Raw genomic sequence first — 22,474 nt, 5'->3', positions numbered from 1 at the left:
GCCTTTTAGAGTCATAGAGGGCTACAGCATGGAAACAGACCCTTTGGCCCAACTTTTCCATGCCACCCAGTTTTCATCATTTAACCTCATCCCATTTGCCTGTATTTGGTCCATATCCCTCCATATGTATCCCATCCAAGTACCTGTCTAAATATTTCTTAAATTTTGAAATTATACTTGTCTGTACCACTATCTCTGGCAGCCTGTTCCAGACATTCACCATTCTCTGTGTGACAAAAATGCCCCCTGGACCTTTTGTATCACTCCACTCTCATCTTAAACCTATGCCATCTACTTTTAGACTTCCCTACCTGGGGAAAAGATGTCAGCTATCTACCTTATCTTCTTCCCTCTTTCCCAAAATTATGTAGCTAATAAAGAAGTGTTCCAAAAACGATCGAAAAACAAAATGCAATTCTTTGTTTTCAATGACATGATTCTTTTTCTCCCAGTCTGTTGATACCAGTGTCCTAGAGAGTTCAGTGGAATCTAGAAGGATTGGCAACCTTAAAATCAACCCAGTCTTTTAGTTACTCATTCAAGAGCTTCAAAAAACATTCATGCAGAAAACCCTCTGAAGATTGAGCAACTTCCATGGAGGAAGAACTGGACGTTGTTTTCATTCACTGGCTTAATACCGGAACTGAAATTTTCACATTTAAAACAAAATCTCTCAATTTGTTTTCAATATCTTTTTATAGAGCTGCTGCATTCTGGAGAGAGCTCAGGACATTGCAGCTACCTGTGATGCTGATCGGATGTTGGAGTAATCCCGAGTGGTCGCAAAAATTGCCGGATTCCTGATCTGAATCTTTTTCCCATTTGCCAGGAATATTCTAACACTTGCATTGGTCCTAGTTAGAATACACAAATTGGTCGGTTCAATTGGTCATGGAATCTCCTGTCACCTGTACCTTTCATCAGCTCTTTCTCTCTCTCCCTCTGTCTCGCTCTCTCTTTCTCTCTCTCTCGCTCTCTCTCTCTCTGTCTCTCTCTTTCTCTCTCTCTCTTCATCATCACTACCTTTGAGAGATTGGGGAGAATGGACCTGTGTCCTCCAGGATTTAGAAGAATGAATGGTGATCTCTTTGAAACAAAATTCTTACAGGGCTCAACTGGTTAGATGCAAGATAGATGTTACCCATGGCCAGGTAGGGAGTCTGGAATAAGGAGATAGAGCCTCAGAGTAGGAGGGAGGTGATTTAGGATTGAGATGAGAAGGAAATCTATAGTCCAAGGGTGATTTGTCTTTATAATTGTCTACCACAGAGGACTGTGGAGGCTGAGTCACTGAGTATGTTCAAGACAGTGATCAGTGGATTTCTAAATACTAGGGATATTAATGGCAAGGACAAAATTTGTTGCATATCCTTATTTGCTTCTGAGCTGAGTGTCTTACTTGACCATTTCAGAGAGTGGTTAGGAACCAATCCCATTGCTGTGTTTCTGGAGTCACATGTAGGCCAGACCAGGTAAGGATGGCAAGTTTCCTTCCTGGAAGGACACTAATGAATTAGGGGGGGTTTTGATGATCATTTCAAGGTTCCCATCACCAAGACTAACTTCTCATTCCTGATTTAATAACTCAAATTAAGTCCCACCAGCTGCTGTGGTGGGATTTGAACCATACCTTTCGAATAACGATTGCTAGTCCAGTGATGTTGTCACAACGCTACCATCTCACCTGCCCCTCTCAATGTTACACCTTTTTCTAATTCATAATCTTTTTGTTCTCCCTTCTGTTTATCTAAAGACAATATGATAAATCCATAGCCAGGTCATCCAGGAGTTGAATTGTGAAAGTAATTGTCTTTCTGAGAAGAGTATAGGTACTGTGGCTACAATTGGAGCTTTCAGGTCCTGTATTGATAGGTCAAGGGAATCAAGATATTTGGGACAAACGTGAATCAATGAAGTTGAGATGGAAAAAAGCCATGATGTAATTGAATGGTAGGTTAGGATTAAGGGGTTGAGTGGTCTCCTTCCATTCCTACAGGCAGTGCTGCTCTGAACTGCATCTGATAACCCATTCAGATGTCTCCCAGAATGAACTGTGAGCAAAGTGCTGCTTCCTGTGAAGTGACACCTGACTTCCTGTTAGGAAGAAAGCACCTTGGACAGAGTAGGCAAAGAGAAACTGCTCCCATTCATGAAAGACTGAGAATGACAGGGTACAGATTAGGGGCAATTGGTTAAAAAAAAGCAAAAGAGACATGAGGAGCCTGAGGGCAAGCTTTCACAAGTGAACTTGATGCTTATTTTAAAGGGAAGAAGGTGAGAGTTACTGACAGAATGCTGGAAAGGGCATTAACTGAAATGCTCATTCAGACAGCTAGTACAGACACAAGGGGCTGAACGGCTTCCTTCTGTGGCTGTTGCAGTTGTGATTTTTCTCTCACTAATTTGTGATAGGAAATTAAGAATATGAAGGGCATCAGACCAGGTAAGGATGGTGGTTTCCTTCCCTGAAGGACATTAATGTGAGCCCTATGAGGGAGGATTCTCATTATACAGACATGTCAGAGCTCATGGACCTGTTGCACCCTCTAATTAGATTAAATCCTAACTCCATGCACCTTCATTTGCTTCCTTACCACTTAAACACTCAACAAACAAAAGTCTAAGGACTTCAGGTTTTGAATTTTCATTTGAGCTTCAGCCTCATCAGTTACCTGACGGGACAGATTTTCAGATTTCCCCTCAGTGTGAAGTGTGAACTGAAGAAGTACCTCCTGATATTTGCACCTGAATCTGCCTTGCTCCAGCTATCTATCTCTCTATGTTTTTCTCTTTCTCCCTCTCAACCTTGTGAAATGTTTTAGTCACTTTACATACTACAACTTGATCATCCTACCATCTGTTCGCAAGCCTCTCCTAACCAATTGACTCATCCCGATTTAACCCTTTTCAGCACCAGTACAATTCTGAGTCTGCAATTGTACCCATTCCTGAACACAAATACTCAAGATGAGGTTTGATTATGAAATTTGAGGAATGAGGACATTGTGTAATTTCTATGAGCAATTAATCCAGAGGCCCACGCTAATGCTCTGGGGACCTGGGTGCAATCTCAGTGTAGCAGTTGGTGGATTTAAATTAAATTAATTTAAAAATTTCAAATTGAAAGCTAGCCTCAGTACTAGTGAGATAACTATTAACTGTGATTTTAAAAATCCATCTGGCTCACAAATGCCTGTTAGGGAAGGAAGTCTTCCATCCTTGCCTAGTCTGGCCTGCATGTGATTCCAAGCCCACATGTTGTTGGCTATTGACTGCTCTGTGAACTGACAAAGGAAGCCAATCCATTTATGGGTATTTAGAAATGGGGAAAAATGCTGATCTAACCAATGATGCTCACATCCTATGAAAGAATAAGAAGAAAGTCCTTTGTTTTCCTTTGATTCAAAAAGAGCTTTCCAAAAGGAAGTGGATAAATGCTTGAAGGGCAAAACATTGCAGATATCTGGGATAATTGGGATTAATGGATATCCCTTGGAGAGAGTTTGTACAGACATGATGGGCCTAATGACCTTCTTCAGTACCATATGCTTATATATTTCTATACTTTTTAACTGTAACTAAATTCCACTAGTCTTTTTCATTTTTTTTTGTATCCATGTTCTGTAGGTCTAGTTTTCTGGATCTAAGGAGGAACAAAGCAAGGATGTAAAAGAACTGACCACAGATAGCAATAATGTGACCACATGGGAGGGAAGGGAGATAGAGAAATTAGTAATTTGAAAGGAGAGGTGATAAGTTGTGAGACAAGAAGCTATCCAGCCTGGGAAAGAAGTGGAAGTTTGGAAAGAAGTAACATTCAATATCTGGGCAAAGGTTTGTGAAGAATCAGTGTCCAGCAACAGCTATTGGCAACTTTGGATAAATTCCTTTGTAACATTTTAACACCTGAGAGAGTGATAAAAACCAAAACATGGGGAAGGCTCACAGGTGTCACTGGTCATCAAACTGTGAACTTTTCATTTTCGTGGTCTTCTCTATTTCTGTTTCTCTTTCCTATCCTCGTTTTTCTTTTGAAACAAATCTGTTTTTATTGAAATTATGTAGAAGGTACAAGCATTTTTCTTGCTGCTGCTCACTGGAGTTTAACAGAAAGCAGGCAATAGCTATGGAGGTAAAGCCATCCCATCATGCATTGGGATGGTGAAAGTCCTCTATTAAATCTATGGGGACTGTAGGTTTAGTGGAGGGTATTCCCTGCTTCTAGGCATTCTGGGACAGTTCATCCTCCATTGTGTTCTTTTGAGCAAAATAATTAGCAGGACATTTAGCAAGACTTTCAGGGAGATGTTTGTTTCACGACTTCACAAATACTGTGATTACGTTGAGTGATTTTTGCGTTGCAGGCTAGTGCATAGCAAGATCCCAGAAAAAGCAAGAAGTGACTGGTTAGTTTGTTTCCCATCTGTTGGCTGATGGCTTTATCAGTCCATGGAAAATTACCCTCATTTTCTGATAAAAGATACGAATTTAAAATCTACCAAACCCTTTATCTAAACGTATTTCAGAGGTCGGAAATAGCTGAAATTACCAGGTCAGCTAATTAATGCAGAAGGGGATAAAGATCAATTGGGCGGAAGAAGAAAACGTTTTTTTAAAAAACATTCAGATCCTTATTTTCATGTTTATTTTGCTAAGGTCAGCCTGGGAATTACGACCCTGCATTACTGCTGATCGCCACACGAGGTCCTTAGATGAGCAAAAGTGAATAAATCTGCAGCACCATGGTAAATCTGTAATGCCGCATATACACCACCAGATAGCAGAGCAGATCAATGAAAGCTGCACAACAAAGTTTTCACAAACCAGGAGAGCACCTTAATTTTTCCTGAGTGTCAGCATTGACAAGGGATCCTGGGGCAATGTGTCAATATTTTCAGGGGGTCCCTGGGGAATGTGTCAGTATTTACAGGAGTTCAGGGAGAAGTGTGTCAGTATTTACAGGGGTTTTGGGGAGTGTGCCAGTATTCACAGGGGGTCCCCAGGGAGTGGTCACTATTTACAGGGGATGCCGGATGCAATCAAATTGAAAACCCACCACATAAATAGGTTTGTGGTGGGTAGAGGGTGTTTGTTCACAGAGCCCCTCTTTCATCCAGCTCTTAGTCGCAGATACTGAATCGAAAGATTAACATGATCAATGTGAGCTCCTGGTGACTAAACCATTCTCTCACTGTAACCTGGTCTGCTCGAGTCCACTAAGGGCAGCCCATAGTCCAGTCTTGGTGCTCACTGTGTAAACGGAGCATCAGAACACGGTCCCTGCCTGTTGTTCAACTTCAAATGGCTTTGGGGCTCTTTCTACCCTGTGAGTCCATTGGTAATGGCAAATTTCCAATCCAAATCCACCCCTGACCCAACCTTTCCCGTAGCCTTCCGTCCCCTTTCCGATGGGAAAAACTGCTGAAAAAATCCTGGCACCACTTGGTGAGACAAAGGTCATGACCCCGACCCTGGTTCCCTCTCTCCCAACCCTTGTACCAGTGTGATAACTGGGAACGCTGGGACAAGGGATGGATGAGGAGGAGCCTCTGGGAATCTGGGAAAGGAATGATTGATGAAAGCTGGGAATGAAAAATAAAACTCATCGTCTCTTTCCTGGGAGGAAACTCATGTGGAACAAAAAAACACCAGCAAAGACTGTTTGGGCTTTTTCTGTGCTGTGTAATTCCAGGGTCATCGACTGAACTTGAATAAAGATTTAGATTTGAAATGAATTGTGAGTGAGACTTTTCTGATATCACGGAAAGTTCTGGAGGGAACGAGATGAAGAGGAAGTGAACTGGACACAATGAAAGCCTCGCGATTAATCTTTTTGGGAATGCCAGAATATTCCACTGACTTCTCATGTAAAGATGCTTGCATTTATCACACACCTTTCACATCGTCAGCATGACATTTTCCCAGATGACCACTTCTGGTACCTTGTAACATTTGCCACCTGAATCAGTCTGTGGCACTGGGTGAGCGTTGTTAGAGATCATTCACTGCCAACAATCCTCATTTGTCTTTGCTCTATCTTGGGTCTATCTATGGATTAGTGGTAAAGGATACACCGCGATATTGAAGGGTTGTTCTGAGAGATAACAAGAAGGTTTGTTACATGATAGCAAAAATACAATTATATTTGGCTAGGTATAATGACTGGTACCTTAGGGAGCTGCTACTGATACATCTGCTCCTTCCAATGGCACAAGTCAAACTCCTTGTCTCCACCCACAGATTGTGAGAGAGCTCAGGAAAATGGGTGGAGCCAGTGTAACTCGAACATTAACCCCTTCAGAACCCATTGGAGATAGTTAGCACTGCAGATGCTGGAAAGTCAGAGTCGATAAAGTGTGGAGCTGGAGAAAGTACAGCAGGTCAGGTAGGGGCCCAACTCCCCCGGCTCCTCTGATGCTGGTTCAGCTGCTGTGCTTTGTCCATCTCCACTCTTTATTGACTTCCCTTCAGAACCACTACCTTACACAATATTCAATACATCCCAAAATGATTTACAGACAATCAATCACTTTCAAAGGCAAGTCACTGTTGTATTGGAGGAAGGGACGTGGCCAATTCTGTGAACAGCAAGATTCCACAGTGCAGCCATTTGTCCATTCACCACCTCCAAGAAGTCACCGTGGTAGTGGTGTGTCTGTTCTACAAGATGCAGTGGCTCATTCAGGTTTCTTTCACAGCCCCTTCTAAACCTGCAACCTCTACAATCTCAAAGAACAAAGGCAGCAGATACATGGAAACACAATTCTGTAAGTTCCCCTCCAAACCACTCAGCATCTTGACTCAGAAATGTATCACTATTCCTTCAGTGTCACTGGGTCACCAAAATCCTGGAAATCCCTTCCCAGAGGGCAATGTGACAAACAGCTGTTTGTGATTTAAATGAATGACATTGTCCCCCTTGAGACTGGACCTAGAACTACAGGCAGAATTATAACCTTCCAAAAGTTTCCAGAGGGGAAAGAACTATCTGTGTGGATGAGCACAAATTGAGATCGAGATGTATTGACAGAGAGAGACAATGTGGGGCTATGAGTCTGTCCTGGCAAATTATGAAATGACTAATTTAGATCTGGATTTGAATGGGGTGTGATGTCAGAACTGGTTGCTCTCTTGATCTGAAATCTGGTACTCGTCGTTTTTGTAAGTTTTCAGCACAGACTCATGACCTCGCACTGTGCCCCACATTATCTCTCTGCAGCATCCGTTTGTGCATGACCTTCATCGACTCAGCTGTCCTTCTTAAAATAATTTTAGACAGCTCCTGCCCACCCTGCACTCGGCAAATCAATCCATTCCTCCACAGAACCTTTCTCCCACCTCCACTCCCAGTCCACCATCTCCTCCCCCAGTGACATTGATTCTCCGCAGGGCTAAGAATCCGAGGGGTAGACTTCCAACTTGACAAATCCTGGTGGTCTTGGATGAAATGTCCGTTATCGAAAGTTGTCAATATTCAAAAGAAATATAATCAGAAAGGAACTTACATTCATAATGTATCTTCCACAACCCCAGCATTTCACAAACATCAAGTAATTTTGAAACGTGGTCACCTTCAGGAAAACAATAGAAATGTGGTCAGGGGACGGATGGTAGTTTTGGTCCTGGACGGCCAATAGCTGATGTTGTCCCACACTCAGATGACAAGTTGAAATTCCTGAGCCATTAAACCCCTTTGTGTCTGATTGGGCAGGAGCAAATCATTTAGCAAGGGTAAGTTTTTAAGAAAAAATCTTCATGGAATGCGGGCGTTGCTGGCAAGACTGGCATTTATTACCCATCCCTAATTGCCCTTGAACTGAGTGGCTCTCAGAAGGCCTGTGGATCTGAAGTCATGTGTAGGCCAGACCAGGTAAGGAAGGCAGATCTCTTCTCCTGAAGGTCATACATAAACCAGATAGGTTTTTACGACAATCGTCGAGAGTTTCACAACCTATCCATGAATTGGAATTTTAAATTCCACCTGGAATGGTGAGAATTATAGGATTTAGGAACAGGAGGAGGCCATTCATCCCCTCAAGTCTGGTCTAACATTCACAGCTGTGGCTTTTACTCTCCTAACTGCCCCTCTCCCATAACCCTTGACTCCTTGTCAAAAATCTGCCTAACACAGCCTTGAACATATTCAATGACCCAGCCTCCAGCATCATAGAGTCATAAAGCATAGAAACAGACCCTTCGGTCTAACTCGTCCCTACCAACCATGTTTCCAAACTAAATTAGTCACATTTCACTGTGTTTGGCCCCTATCCCTCCAAACCTTTCCTGTCCATGTAACTATCCAAATGTTGTATTCCACAGATAATGATCCTCTGAGTGACGTTTTTCCATATCTCCTTATCAAAAGAGGAACTGCTTGTTTTCAAACTGTGTCTCCACCATGAGGGGAAAGCATCTTCTCAGTATCCACCCTCGGTCTCCTTATTGGTTTCCATACAATCACCTCTCATTCTTCCAAACTCCAATGGACACTGGCCCAGTCTGTCCAAAGATTCCTCATAGGATTATCCCTTCATCCCAGGAGTGATTCGAGACAAGTTTGCCTGAACTGCTTCCATCACAACTATATCCTTTTTCACATGAGGAGAGCAGAACTATACCAGACTTTGGATGTGGTCTCACCAAGGAGGGTGTACAGCTGCCGAAATATCCCAACTGTTATATCCTACTCTCCTTGTAATAAACATTGATATGCCATTCACTTTCTTAACCGCTTTCCCTGTAGACTAACCTGTTCTAATTCATGTCCTTGGACACCCCAGATCCCTCTGCAATCACTCTCCATTTCAATCCCCCTGTACTCCCTTCATATTCTCCCTGTCAAAGTGGACAAGTTCACATTTCCTTTCATTGTACGCTATCTGCCAATTTTATTGCTCGTTCACTTAGCCACCCCAAATCCCTTTGCAGGCCCTCAGACTCCTCTTGGCAACTTACTTTCAGCTTCCTTAACTTGTGTCATTGTCAAATGGAGTTACCACACATTCAGTCCCTACATCCAGCTCGTTCATATGCACTGAATCTCTGGAACTAATTTCTGTGACACTCCACTAGGTACAGTATTCCAAGTAGAAAAAGACCCATTTATCCCTCCTCTCTGCTATCTGTTTGCTAACCGATATGAATCATCAGCTCTCGATGGGCTGAATGGCCCACTTCTGCTCATACGTCTTATGGTCTATGGTCTTTATCCTGTACGCCACATGCTCCTATCTTGTCCAGCAACCTTTGATGTGATGCCTTTTGGAAAGTTCACCACATCTACTGATTTCCCTATACCCAACTTGTATGTGTCATTTCCTCTTGTGGTGCAGTGGTAATGTCCCTACCTCTGGACCAGAGGACCTGGGTTCAAATCTGATTTGCTTTAGGTGTGCATCATAACATATCCAAATTGAGTGATTTATGAAGAAAATGTGTCACTTCTTCAAAAAAAAACTTTAATATGTTAGTTAATCATGTATCCATTTCACAAAGCCATGTTGAACCCATTTCCCCAGAACATTAGTCAGGGTTATTAACTCAATGACAGTATCATCATGTCTCCATCTCGTCATATGTTAATGTCTTATTCTTGTTCCCTTGAGAGGCAAATTTGGGAGAACATCTGTTTATCCCTCATCATCTTCATTGGGCCTTAGTTTCCCAGTAGTTGCCACGGAGACTTATCCCTGTCTCAAAGGTGTAAGGTTTAGGGATAAACGTTTGTCTGTAGACAGATGTTGCACTGTGTTTGTAAACTACCTCCCATCATCACGATTGGTTGATTCAGGATTACTGTCTGAAAGGGGAATTAGTTTACTGTTTGGAATACAGGAAAATTAGAGGGTGTTGGGAGGGAGAGGACAGTGGGATTAGACAAGGATTAGATTTGGCAATTGTGTGGGGAGAAACATTGGCATGAAGTTGATATGTTGAATGGTTTCTTTCAGCCCCACAACATTCTTCAAGTCTAATTAGTGGCCATTTTTCAAGTGTCAACCCAGTCTATAATTATCTCCAAGAACACCTTCCAAAACCTGTAACTTCTTCCCCCTGGATGGACAAGGCCAGCAGATATATGGGAACAAGCTCCCCACCATGCTATACACCATTCTGACTTGGATGTCGTCTCCTTCACTGTCACTGAGTTCAAATCCTGGATATCCCACCCTCAGGGCTTTGTGGGTGTACCTACAGCACAGGGATTGCAATAAGAGTGTCCACGTCTCCATGGCAATCAGAGATGGGAAGTACGTGTTGACTTTGCCACTGACATGCACGTCCGAGGAGTGAATGAAAAACTAATGCATTTAAAGGGAAACTAGATTGGTACACGAGGGAGGGAGAAAGAGGTGGAAGGGTGAGATGTAGTGCTGTAAACATAAGGGGAGCCTTGAAGGACCTGTCGGCAGGGTACCCTCCTGGTGCACTGTAATTCTATGTGCCTTAGATTTATATAGAAGAATCCCTACAGTGTGGAAACAGGCCATTTGCCCAATAAGCCCACACCGAGAAGCATCCCACCCAAACCCCTTCCCCTAGAATCACAGAATCCCTACAGTATGGAAACTTCGGCCCAACAAGTCCACACCGATCCTCTGAAGATTATCCCACCTAGACCCATTCCACTACCCTATATTTACCCCTGACTAATGCACCTTAGTGCACACATCCCTGAACACTGTGGGCAATTCAGCTAACCTGCACATCTGTGGATTGTGGAAGGAAACTGGGGCGCCCAGAGGAAACCCACACAGACACAGGGAGAACGTGCAAACTCCACACAGACAGTCACCCGAGGCTGGAATCGAACCCCGGTCCCTGGCGCTGTGAAGCAGCAGTGCTAACCACTGAGCTAAACCTTCTGAATATGATACATAACAGCTTTCAATGGAGTCAGGCTGACATATACCTGAAGTCTAACCTACCTTCTGCAATCTCATTCCAGAATCAGAGTGGCAATGTACAGTTATTTACTAACTAAGACCGCTCCCAATATATTTAGACCACAATCTCATGCCAACAAAATCACATTGTGCTGTCATAAATAGAGGAAATAAATGTATTTTTGTCCAGCAGCTTTGCTGTTCCAGGTCACACAAAAGGATTATCTTGCATTTTAGTAAATATTTAACACTTTGTTATCCAGAACATTTCTTGAGCGTAGATTTTTCCTGATCTTTGACATCTTGGAGCAGATGCAATGGTTAGGCTGAAAGGGGAGAGGACCTTTTTCACAATTAGAGTCATAGAGATGCACAGCACTGAAACAGATCCTTCACTCCAACTCATCTGTGCTGACCAGACATCCTAAATTAATCTCGTCCCACTTGCCAGCACTTGGGCCCATATCCCCTAAACCCTTCCTATTCATATACCCATCCAGATGCCTCTTAAATATTGCAATTGTACCAGCCTCCACCACTCCCTCTGGCAGCTCATTCCATACATGTACCACCCTCTGCGTGAAAAAGTTGCCCCTTAGGTCTCTTTTATATCTTTCCCTTCTCACCCTAAACTTATGCCCTCTAGTTCTTGACTCCCCCACCCCAGGGAAAAGACTGTGTCTATTTATCCTATCCATGCCCATCATGATTGTATAAACCTCTATGAGGTCAGGTTGTCATTTGAACTCATGCTTTGTGGATTATTACTCTAGAGATCTGGTTTTGTAGTGGAGTAATGTACCCGCTGTACCACTATCCCAATGACAGCAGAGTGCTCCTTCAGCCTCTGCTTTTCGGATTTATGAAAGACCTGGGTGAATTTTGGTGGAGCAGGGAAGAACTATCAGCACAGAGAGCATTCATTCCCTCAGTCACAACTAGAACAAGCACCAGTGTTGGTCAAACGAAGACTGTGATCATATATTGTTGCTGAGCTGTTGAAAGCATGGGTCTGTGTTGTCAAGGAGGGCCCAGAGCCTAAGAATAGACTGGAATCCATGATGATTCTGCTCACTTGGAAGATTAGCGAGACACGTCTGGAACATTACCGGGTTGATATGGGGTGGATGTTTTTTGTGGAAGAGAGAACTTCCCTCTCCCATTGAATTCTCACAACTTATGTTCCTGTCTCAAAGCACCATTCAGTTCTGAAAAAGGGTCACTAGGCCTGAAATATTAACTCTGCTTTCCCTCCACAGATGCTGCCAGAGCTGCTGAGTTTTTTTAAAATCATTCACGGAATGAGGGAGCCGCTGGCTGGACCAGCATTTTTGCCCATCCCTAATTGTTAAGGATGGGTCTGGAGTCACATGTAGGCCAGGCCAGGTGAGGATGGCAGTTTCCTTCCTTAAAGGGCATTAGTGAACCAGATGGGTTTTTCCAACAATTGACAATTCACGATCATCATTAGACCCATAATTCCAGATATTTATTGAATTCAAATTCCACCATCTGCCATGGCAGGATTTGAACCCAGCTCCCCAGAACATTACCTGGGTCAACAGTCCAGCGATAATAACACTGGGCTATCACCTTCCCAGCAAATTCTGTTTTTGTTTTTCTCAAAGCACCATTGCTTGTGAACCTTAATGTTCAATCTAACACAGGGGTCAGTTGATGAAGACTGTAAGATCATAAGAAATAGTATTAGGTGTTGTCCATTCTGCCCCTCGAACCTGCTCCTCCATTCAGTACGATAATGACGGACTGAAAGGTGGCCTAAACTCCACTTGACATTATCTCGAAGAAGGGCAGCGACATTCTCCTTGATGTACCGGCCTCCATTTCTTTGCAATCTCCACCAGTCACACAATCATTCAAACACTTAACTAATTCTGGTATTTTGAGAATTTCTGGATTTTCATCACTCTGCTGGTGGCAGTCATTCTTTTCTCTTTTCAATCTCGGATTATCTGCTCATTATCACCTTGTCATCCTTGAGAGCTTCCCGTGAGCAAATTGGTGGTTGTGTTTCCTAAATTACAACAGTGAGCACATTCCTTAAGGTGTTATATTGGCTACAATATGTTTGAGACTTCCAGAGTGCCATATAAATGCAAATTGTTATCTTTTTTAAAGTATTTCAACCATTTGACCCTAGAGCATTGGCAGGGGCTCTACACATTCCACCAGCCCAGTCATCCTATGTCCCCTCTGAGTAAGATTAGTCCTTTAGTGTCAACATACAGTAAGATACACGATCGCTGATGACACTTTGAGTGGGCAATGCTGGATTCTGCCTCACTGGATGGGCATCTAGCACATTTACAGAGTATAAGTGTGCCTCTAGGATTGGGTCCATGAAGGATCAGAGTGCCAGGCATCAAAGTCTACCTTTGGGAATAGCTCTTGGAAATCTTAAAGAAAACAGGTTGAAGTAATTACTTGGAAGGAGTCACCAGGGACCTGCTGGGAGACCAGGCTTCCTAAATAGAAGTCAATTGACCAACATGGAAAATACCTGGAAATCCAAGTCTGGAATCATAGTCAGGGAATATTTTTCCATGTATTCTGCCTGAGAGGAAATTATGCTCAGTCCCACCGGAATTGAACAACTAAAAATATTTGCAAGAATACAATAGGTATTGAACACTGAAAGAAGAAAGGTTATTTTTCCCCCTTCTGATTGTGTTTGGTTAAAGAGGGAGCCATTCATTGTTGGTGTTAATCATTGTTTCCTCACCATCCAGGTTGGGTCTCACTCCTCTCCCAGGCTCTGCTGTCTCGTCAATCTGGCTGTGCTCCTGGGTCTCACATGTATGGGCAGTGGGCCATCAAACATGGGAAGGTTTCACGGTCACTCACGTCCTTATGGCTGCCCACGTGCTTTCTCCAGCAAGAGACAATGTGGAGAGGGACTGGGGCTGTCACTAATTTAAGTTAAGGAGGAGGCTGACGATCCCTCCATTATAGCATAGAGGTCAAATGGAGTACTCCCCACACTTCTCTTTATTCCTTCATGGAATGTGGGCTTTACTGGCGAGGCCAATACTTATTGCCCATCCCTGATTTCCCTTGAACTGAGTGGCTTGCTCATCCATTACTGAGAGCAGTTAAGAATCAGCCATATTGGAGTCACATGTAGGCCAGAACAGAGAAGGATGGCAGATTTCCTACACATGAGTGAAGTGAACAGGTTTTTGCAACAATGAGTCACAGATTTCATGGTCATCGTTATTAGAACTAGCCTTAAATGTAATTAAATGTAAAATTCTTCTAGCAGCAAACGGTGGGATTTGATGATAAGTTCCTGTGATAAAGCCAATTGGTCACAATCATCCCCTCCTCTCTATACTATCCTTTATCCATACATATGAAAAGACCTAAAACCCAAAAGTCTTTTTGCAAACAGACCTGAAGAGATACATTGAATGCAGGAAAAAAAAACTGTGCTTGGCCCAATCAGATCCAAACAATAAGTGTAGCAACAAACAGAGGCAAAGAATAATGAGTGTAGAGATGATGCAAAAAAAAATTCTAAAAAATACCTGCTGGTATCTCTAAAGTCCCACCAGCTCCAGAGGTGTAGAATAACATCTCTGAACAGATTGGTTAGGAAACATTTACACCTGAATGATGGGAGAATCTCTTGGAGGCGGTGGCGGAGGTGAGATGGGGCCCAGTACGAGAGCAGGCAATATCAGGAATGGCTGCATTGGTGAGGTGGGCCTGGAGCGGACTCATGCCGGTGGTGGAGTCGGGCTTGGGCCAGTGTGGTACCCGGTGGCATCTGCATTGGTGAGGTCCAGCGAGGACTCATAGTGGTGAGGGCTATGGTGGAGACAAGATGGCGCCAAAGAGCGGCAATGCCTGTTCCAACGGTGGTGATGGGTCGAAGGGGACTCGTGCCTGGTCACCAGGTCCATGGCCCACAACGGAGCACTTAACCGAAAGGATTATAAAGTTGGACACTTTATTTCTTCACTTTTCTGCCTTTATATTCTATGTTTTGGCTTATTTTTCTGGTGAGCTGGGTTCAAATCCCGCCATGACAGATGGTGGAATTGAACTCAATAAACACCTGGAATTAAGAATCTACTACTGACCGTGAATTGTCGATTGTCAGGAAAAACCCATCTAGTTCACTAATGCCTTTTGGGGAAGGAAACTGCCATCCTCATCTGGTCTGGCTTACATGTGACTCCAGACCCACTCTTAAGATGGCACTGGACAGGGATGACACTGTACAACACTTTAGACTGTATTTTGTAACAAGGTACACATGACAATAAATAAATAAATAAATAAGTACAATCTTGTGAGACTATAGTCTCAGTTTAAGATGAAGTGCACATCATTGTAACTGACTCAATTTCTCACAGAGCAAGTAACAAGCGTAGAACTGGTTCTCATCCCAGAGACAGTCCTTTATATCCTGGTCTAGCTCATGATGTCAGTTAACCCTTTCAGGTCTGAAATGTATGCTGTAAATGTGGAGGTTTATGCAGTGATATAAATAATAAAAGAAATCCCATTACATTATTCTTGCCCTAATTCTTTTTTATTCAAAAATATACTTTATTCATAAAAATCATCCATAAATACACGCAAAGGTTTAAAATAATATCTGTAAAGTCTTTGTAGAGAGAAAAGAACAAACAAACATTGGAAATTTGGCATTTTTCAGAGCTGCTCCACAATTGCAAATAGAAAGTTATTTTCTACTTATGCAGGAAACTGTTTATGTTCATTTTGAGTCACAGAGAGGGTCTATCACCTGAATGGACCGTCATTGTACTTTAGCAAGAAGACGTCAGACAGTGGTCTTTCCCCACATGTCTCTCAGTGGCAGCTGCCCCAAGTTTTAGTATGTCCCTCAGCACGTAGTCCTGAACCTTAGAATGTCCCAGTCTGCGATACTTGGTCAAGGTCAACCCCTTGCTCTAGAAGACCAGCAGGTTTCAGGCAGACCAAAGAGCGTCTTTCACCAAGTTGATGGTCCTCCATGCACAGTCAATATCTGTCTCAATGTGTGTACTGAGGAACAGATCGTAGAGCACAGAGACCCCTGTCACAGAGCTGCTCGATACAAACTTCAACAAAAACCTCTGCAGGGCTTTCTTTTGCAAAGGCACGTTCCAGAAGGAGATGTGTGACAGTCTCTTCACTAATGTGGCTGCTCCGAGGACAGCACGTGGTGGCAGAGAGAGCCCGGGTGTGCATGGAGGATCTCACCACCAGCCAAGCGATGTCTTGGTGCTTGTTGTAAAGTTCTGGCGATGTGTCATTCTGCCAAATGACTTTGACAGTCTGCTCAAGGAACAACCCGACAGGATCCACCCTCTCCTTTTCCCACAGGGTCTCAAGGACGCTACTTGCTGACCACTTCCTGATGGACCTGTGGTCAAAGGTGTTTTCTTTACAAATTTCTCCACAAAGGACAGGTGATACGGAATGGAGTTTTCTGCGGCACTGAGACCAGAACCATCCTTCGCGATACTGGGGACAGGTAGAACCTCAGTATGCAGTGAAACTTGGTGTTCATGTTCTGAGGGTATACCCACAGTTTTACGAAGCTGCATACAAAGGTGGCCATCAGGATGAGGGTGGCGTTGGGTAAGTCTCCATCACTTGCTTATCCAGAGCTTTGTGCATGGTTTCCCTGGAGACATGGTCCATCTTTGATCTCCAGATGAAGTGGAAGATGGTTTGTGTGACTGCAAAGGCGCCAGTTCAGGGAATGGTCCAAAGCTGCGCCACATACAACAACTAAGAGAATACTTCATATCTGATGACCAGGTTTTTACCCACAATGGAGAGGGAGTGGTGCTCCCATAAGGCCAGTTTCTGACTCACCTTGGTGATACGCTTGTCCCTAGCTTTAGTGCACGGCCCAGCCCCTCTGAATCACATTCCCAGCACCTTCAGGAAATCTATCCTGACAGTGAAGAGATAAAGAATGTGCCTCATCTCTTGCCTTAATTTACCTTGGTGTCCAAGGTCAGTTTGAAATGGTTGCAGATGCTCATGGGTCTGCGCACAGCAGATCCCAGCAGAAAACAACAACATCATCCATGTACAGAAAGGCTTTGATCTGCAGGTCTCCGCTGCCTGGAATAGTCACCCCTGTTAAGGTCGCATCCTTCCTGACGGACTCAGTAAAGGGCTCCATACAAAATGCACACAAGGAAGGAGAGAGTGAGCAGCCCTGCCAGACTCCAGATCTAATCGGGAAGCTTTCTGATTCCCACCCGTTGATTGAGACTGCCCTAACGATGTTGGTGTAGAGCAGTTGGATCCAATTACAGATTCCCACTCCAGAGCCATTTTGGAGAGCACATCCCACATGTAGGTGTTTGATATCCTGTCCTAATGCTCAGTGTCACTGTCTTCATGCTCAATGTTGTCCTAATGTTTGTGATGACCAGTGCCAATGCTGGAGACAAAGAAAATCATCTCCCCACTACTACCATCTGGTCTCTCCCAATAGAAAATTCCCTTCAATAACATACCAAAGTGTGGTTTATACCTTTGGCGCCATATCCCAGCAACAGTCACAATGATAAGAAAGAGACAAAACAAAGCTGAACAGGTTTTTTAAAATATTAATTCATGGGATGTAGCTACCCCTGGAAATGCCCACATTTAATTCCCAGAGTTAAGAGTCAGACACATTACTGTGGGTCTGGAGTCACATGTAGGTCAGACCAGGTAAGGATGGCAGATTTCCTTCCCTAATGGACATTAGGAAAGCAGATGGGGCTTTTTTGACAATCAACGTTTGACGAAGTTCCACACTGTAGACTCGTTAACAATATTAGATCACATGGAATACAGGAAGAACTAGCCATTAGGATACATAACTGGCGAGAAGGTAGGAGACAGAGGATGGTGGTGGAGAGTTGTTTTTTAGGCTGGAGGCCTGTGACCAGTGGAGTGCCACAAGGATCAGTGCTGGGTCCACTACGTTTCATCATTTATATAAATGATTCATATATGAACATAGGAGGTATAGTTAGTAAGTTTGCAGATGACACCAAAATTGATGGTGTAGTGGACAGCAAAGAAGGTTATCTCAGAGTACAATGGGACATTGATAAGATAAGCCAATGGCTGAGGAGTGGTAGATGATAAATTTAGATAAATGTGAGATGCTGCATTTTGGAAAGGCAAATTAGGGCAGGACTCATACACTTAATGGTAAAGTGTTGCCGAACAAAGAGACCTTGGAGTAAAGGTTCTTAGTTCTTTGAAAGTGGAGGTGCAGGTAGATAGGATAGTGAAGAAGGCGTTTGATATGCTTGCCTTTATTGGTCAGTGCGTTGAATATAGGAGTTGGGAGGTCATGTTGTGGTTGTACAGGACATTGGTTGGGCCATTTTGGAATACTGCATTCAATTCTGTCTTCCAGCAAAAGGAAAATTATTATGAAACTTGAAAGGGTTTCAGAAAAGATTTTCAAGGATGTTGCCAGGGTTGGACGGTATGAGTTATATGAAACAGCTGAATAGGCTGGGGCTATCTGGCCTGGAGCATCAGAGGCTGAGGGGTGACCTTATGGAAGTTTATGAAATCATAAGGGGCATGGATAGGGTGAATAGGAGAAGTATTTTCCCTGGGGTAGAGAAGCCCAGAACTAGAGGTCTCAGGTGACTGACTGTGTGGAGTTTGCACATTCTCCCCGTATCTGTGTGGGTTTCTTCTGGGTGCTCCGGTTTCCTCCCACAGTCCAAAAATGTGCAATTTAGGTGAATTGGCCATGCTAAATTGCTCATAGCGTTAGGGAAGGGGTAAATGTAGGGGAATGGGTCTGGGTGGGTTGCGCCTCGGCGGGTCGGTGTGGACTTGTTGGGCCGAAGGGCCTGTTTCCACACTGTAAAGTAATCTAATCTAGAGGTGATAGGTTTAAGATGAGAGGGGAAAGATTTAAAAGGGAGCTAAGGGGTAACATTTTCACACAGAGGGTGGTGTGTGTATGGAATAAGCTGCCAGAGGAAGTGATGGAAGGTGAAAAAAATTACAAAATTTAAAAGGCATTTGAACAGGTACATGAATAGGAAGGTTTTAGAGAGATATGGGTCAAATGTTGTCAAATGGGACCAGATTAACTTAGAATATCTGGTCGGCATGGGCGTGTTGGGCCAAAGGATCTGTCTCCAATGCTGCAGATCTCTATGACTCTATGATTCTAGAATTGTAGTTACCACTGGGCTACCTTTATATTCCAGAGTTTTTAAAAAAAGATTATTCAATTTTCACTATCTATCATCACAGGACTTGAAGCTGGGTCTCCAGACATTATGTTTGCATTTAAGATTATTAATCCAGTGCCCTTACAGCTACATCACCACTTCCCTTTCAGATTTGTGCAACAGAGAAATGAAAGAGAGAATAAAATGACAAAGTTAGGATGGAGGAGGAGTGTCATAGAGTTATAGACTCATATAACATGGAAATAGACCCATCAGTTCAACCCAATCCACACTGACCCTGTTCCCAAACTAAACTAATCCCACTTGCCTGCACTTGGCCCATATCCCTCCAAACCTTTCTCATTCATGAACTTATCCAAATATCTTTTAAAATGTTATGATTTGGAGATGCCGGTATTGGACTGGGGTGTACAAATTTAAAAATCACACAACACCAGATTATAGTCCAACAGGTTTATTTGGAAGCACTAGTGTTTTTGGAGCACTGCTCCTTCATCAGGTGTTTGTGGAGTATAAGATCATAAGACACAGAAGTTATAGCAAAACTTTACAGTGTGATAGTCTCTCATCTTTTAGAATGACCATGTTGGTTTCAGTTCTTTTATATGTAACTTGCAGAACTTTTTTAAATGTTACATTCTCAAGTGAACTGGTGTCATGTCAGCCCAGGTAATGTATTGAAGGTGTGAAGTGCCCTGTGTGAGACTGTCTGTGCCACGATGGTCAGACTGATTCTAATCTAAAAAATGGATTTACAGAATTTTACATGCAGTTTTTGAGCAAAATAAAATGTAATTCTACAAGTACAAATTCACCCCACAAACTTATATATGTGTGTGTGCACGTGTGTGTGTGTTTGTGTGTGTGTGTGTGTGTGTGTGTGTGTGTTGGGGGGGTAGTTATGAGTGTCTGTGAGAGAGTGTATGTATTTGTGAGAGTCTTTGTGTAAAGGTGAAAAAGTCTGTGAGAGGGTGAGTGTGCATATGTGAGTGTGGGAGTGTATGTGCGAGCGTATCAGAGAGGGTCTTTGTGAGAGGGTCTGTAAGAGTGTATCTGTGTCTGTGAGTGTGCGTCTGTGAGTCTGTCACATAGACAGACGCACACTCACAAAGGCACACTCACAGACAAACACACACTCACAGACAGACAGACACAAACACCCCTACACACACACTCCTACAGACACACACTCCTCAGGTGAACACTCACAGACACACATACACTCCTACATACACACACTCCTTCACACACTCGTACAGACACACACACTTGTACAGACACACACACTCTCCTACAGACCCATACATTCACACAGACTCTCTCTCATATGCTCACACATACACTCTCACATTCACACACGCCCTTTACACTAACACTCTCACAAATACATACACTCTCTCACAGACACTCATAACCCCCCTCCCCCCAACACACACACACGCACACACATATATAAGTTTGTGGGGTGAATTTGTACTTGCAGAATTACATTTTATTTTGCTCAAAAACTGCATGAATCCATGTAAAATCGTGTAAATCCATTTTTTAGATTAGAATCAGTCTGACCATCGTGGCACAGTCTCACACAGGGCACCTCACACTTTCAATACATTACCTGGGCTGACATGACACCAGTTCACTTGAGAATGTAACATTTAAAAAAGTTCTGCGATTTACATATAAACGAACTGAAACTAAAAGATGAGAGACTTAACAAACAATCCAGGTCTTTTTCAATATATCATTTCAGTTACATCACACTGTGAAGTTTTACTATAAATTCTGTGTCTTACGATCTGATACTCCACAACCATCTGATGAAAGAACGGTGCTCCAAAAGCTAGTGTGCTTCCAAATAAACCTGTTGGACTATAACCTGGTACAGTGTGATATTTAACTTTTAAATGTTGTAACTGTATCTCTATCTTCTCAACTTAAAAATATGCCACCTAGTTTTGAACTCTCCTACCATAGGGAAAAGACCCTTGATCTTCACCTTGTCTATGCCTCTCATGATTTTATAAACCTCACTGAGGTCACCCTGAAACCTTCTACATTCCAGTGAAAAAAGTCCCAGCCTTTCTAGTCTATTTTTATATCTCAAACCTTCCATTCCCAGCAACATTCTGGTAAATCTTTTCTGAACCCACTCCAATTTAATAATATCCTTCCTGTAACAGGGCAACCAGAACTGGACACAATACTCTAGAAGATGCCTCACCAACATCCTGTGCAACCTCAACATGACATTCCAACTCCTATACTCAAAAGGTCTGAGCAATGAAGGCAAGTGTGCTAAGCATCTTCTTAACAACCCTGCCTACCTGTGATGCAAATTTCAAAGAACTATGTACCTGAACCCCTAGGTCTCTTTGGTCTTTGACACTTGCTTTATTGGTCAGAGTATTGAGTACAGGCGTTGGGAGGTCATGTTGCGGCTGTATAGGACATTGGTTAGGCCACTGTTGGAATATTGTGTGCAATTCTGGTCTCCTTCCTATCAGAAAGATGTTGTGAAACTTGAAAGGGTTCAGAAAAGATTTACAAGGATGTTGCCAGGATTGGAGGATTTGAGCTATAGGGAGGGGCTGAATTTCCCTGGAGCGTCGGAGGCTGAGGGGTGACCTTATAGAGGTTTACAAAATTATGAGGGGCATGGATAGGGTAAATAGGCAAAGTCTTTTCTCTGAGGTGGGGGAGTCCAGAACTAGAGGGCATAGGTTTAGTGTGAGAGGGAAAAGATATAAAAGACACCTATGGGGCAACTTTTTCACGCAGAGAGTGGTATGTGTATGGAATGAGCTGCCAGAAGAAGTGGTGGAGGCTGGTAGAATTACAACATTTAAGAGGCATTTGGATGGGTATATGAATGGGAAGGGTTTGTTTGGATATGGGCCGGGTGCTGGCAGGTGGGCATAGATTGGGTTGGGATATCTGGTCGGCGTGGACGTGTATGACCGAAGGGTCTGTTTCCATGCTGTACATCTCTATGACTCTATGACTAGCCATGGATCTGGTAATGAACGATGCTGATGTCCTGATACCTGTGACTGGAAATATTACACTTGGGAATTAATTATCTTCCGTCAGCAGTTTGCCAAAAACATTAATTCATTTTGAACAATTTCTAGGAATCCTAACAGAACCTGTGCTATGTGGAAAGTACCACAATTTCCAACAATAAACACAGGATTTCTGTTGATCACATGTTCCTCAGAGTTATTTAGCAAATTGCATTTATTGAGATGGTTTACTTGATACTGGTGAATGTCAAGAGCCACTTGGCGCCAATGAGGAAATGATTCATCACGTTTCTTTGCACCTCTTATTTGTAAATCATGTGGAACAAGACACATACAAGTTGTATTGGCACCC

This window comes from Chiloscyllium punctatum, chromosome 18 (assembly GCF_047496795.1).
Source record: "Chiloscyllium punctatum isolate Juve2018m chromosome 18, sChiPun1.3, whole genome shotgun sequence".
In the NCBI taxonomy this organism is placed as follows: Eukaryota; Metazoa; Chordata; class Chondrichthyes; order Orectolobiformes; family Hemiscylliidae; genus Chiloscyllium; species Chiloscyllium punctatum.
The sequence above is the reverse complement of the archived record's forward strand: the minus strand, read 5'-3'. Positions refer to the sequence as shown.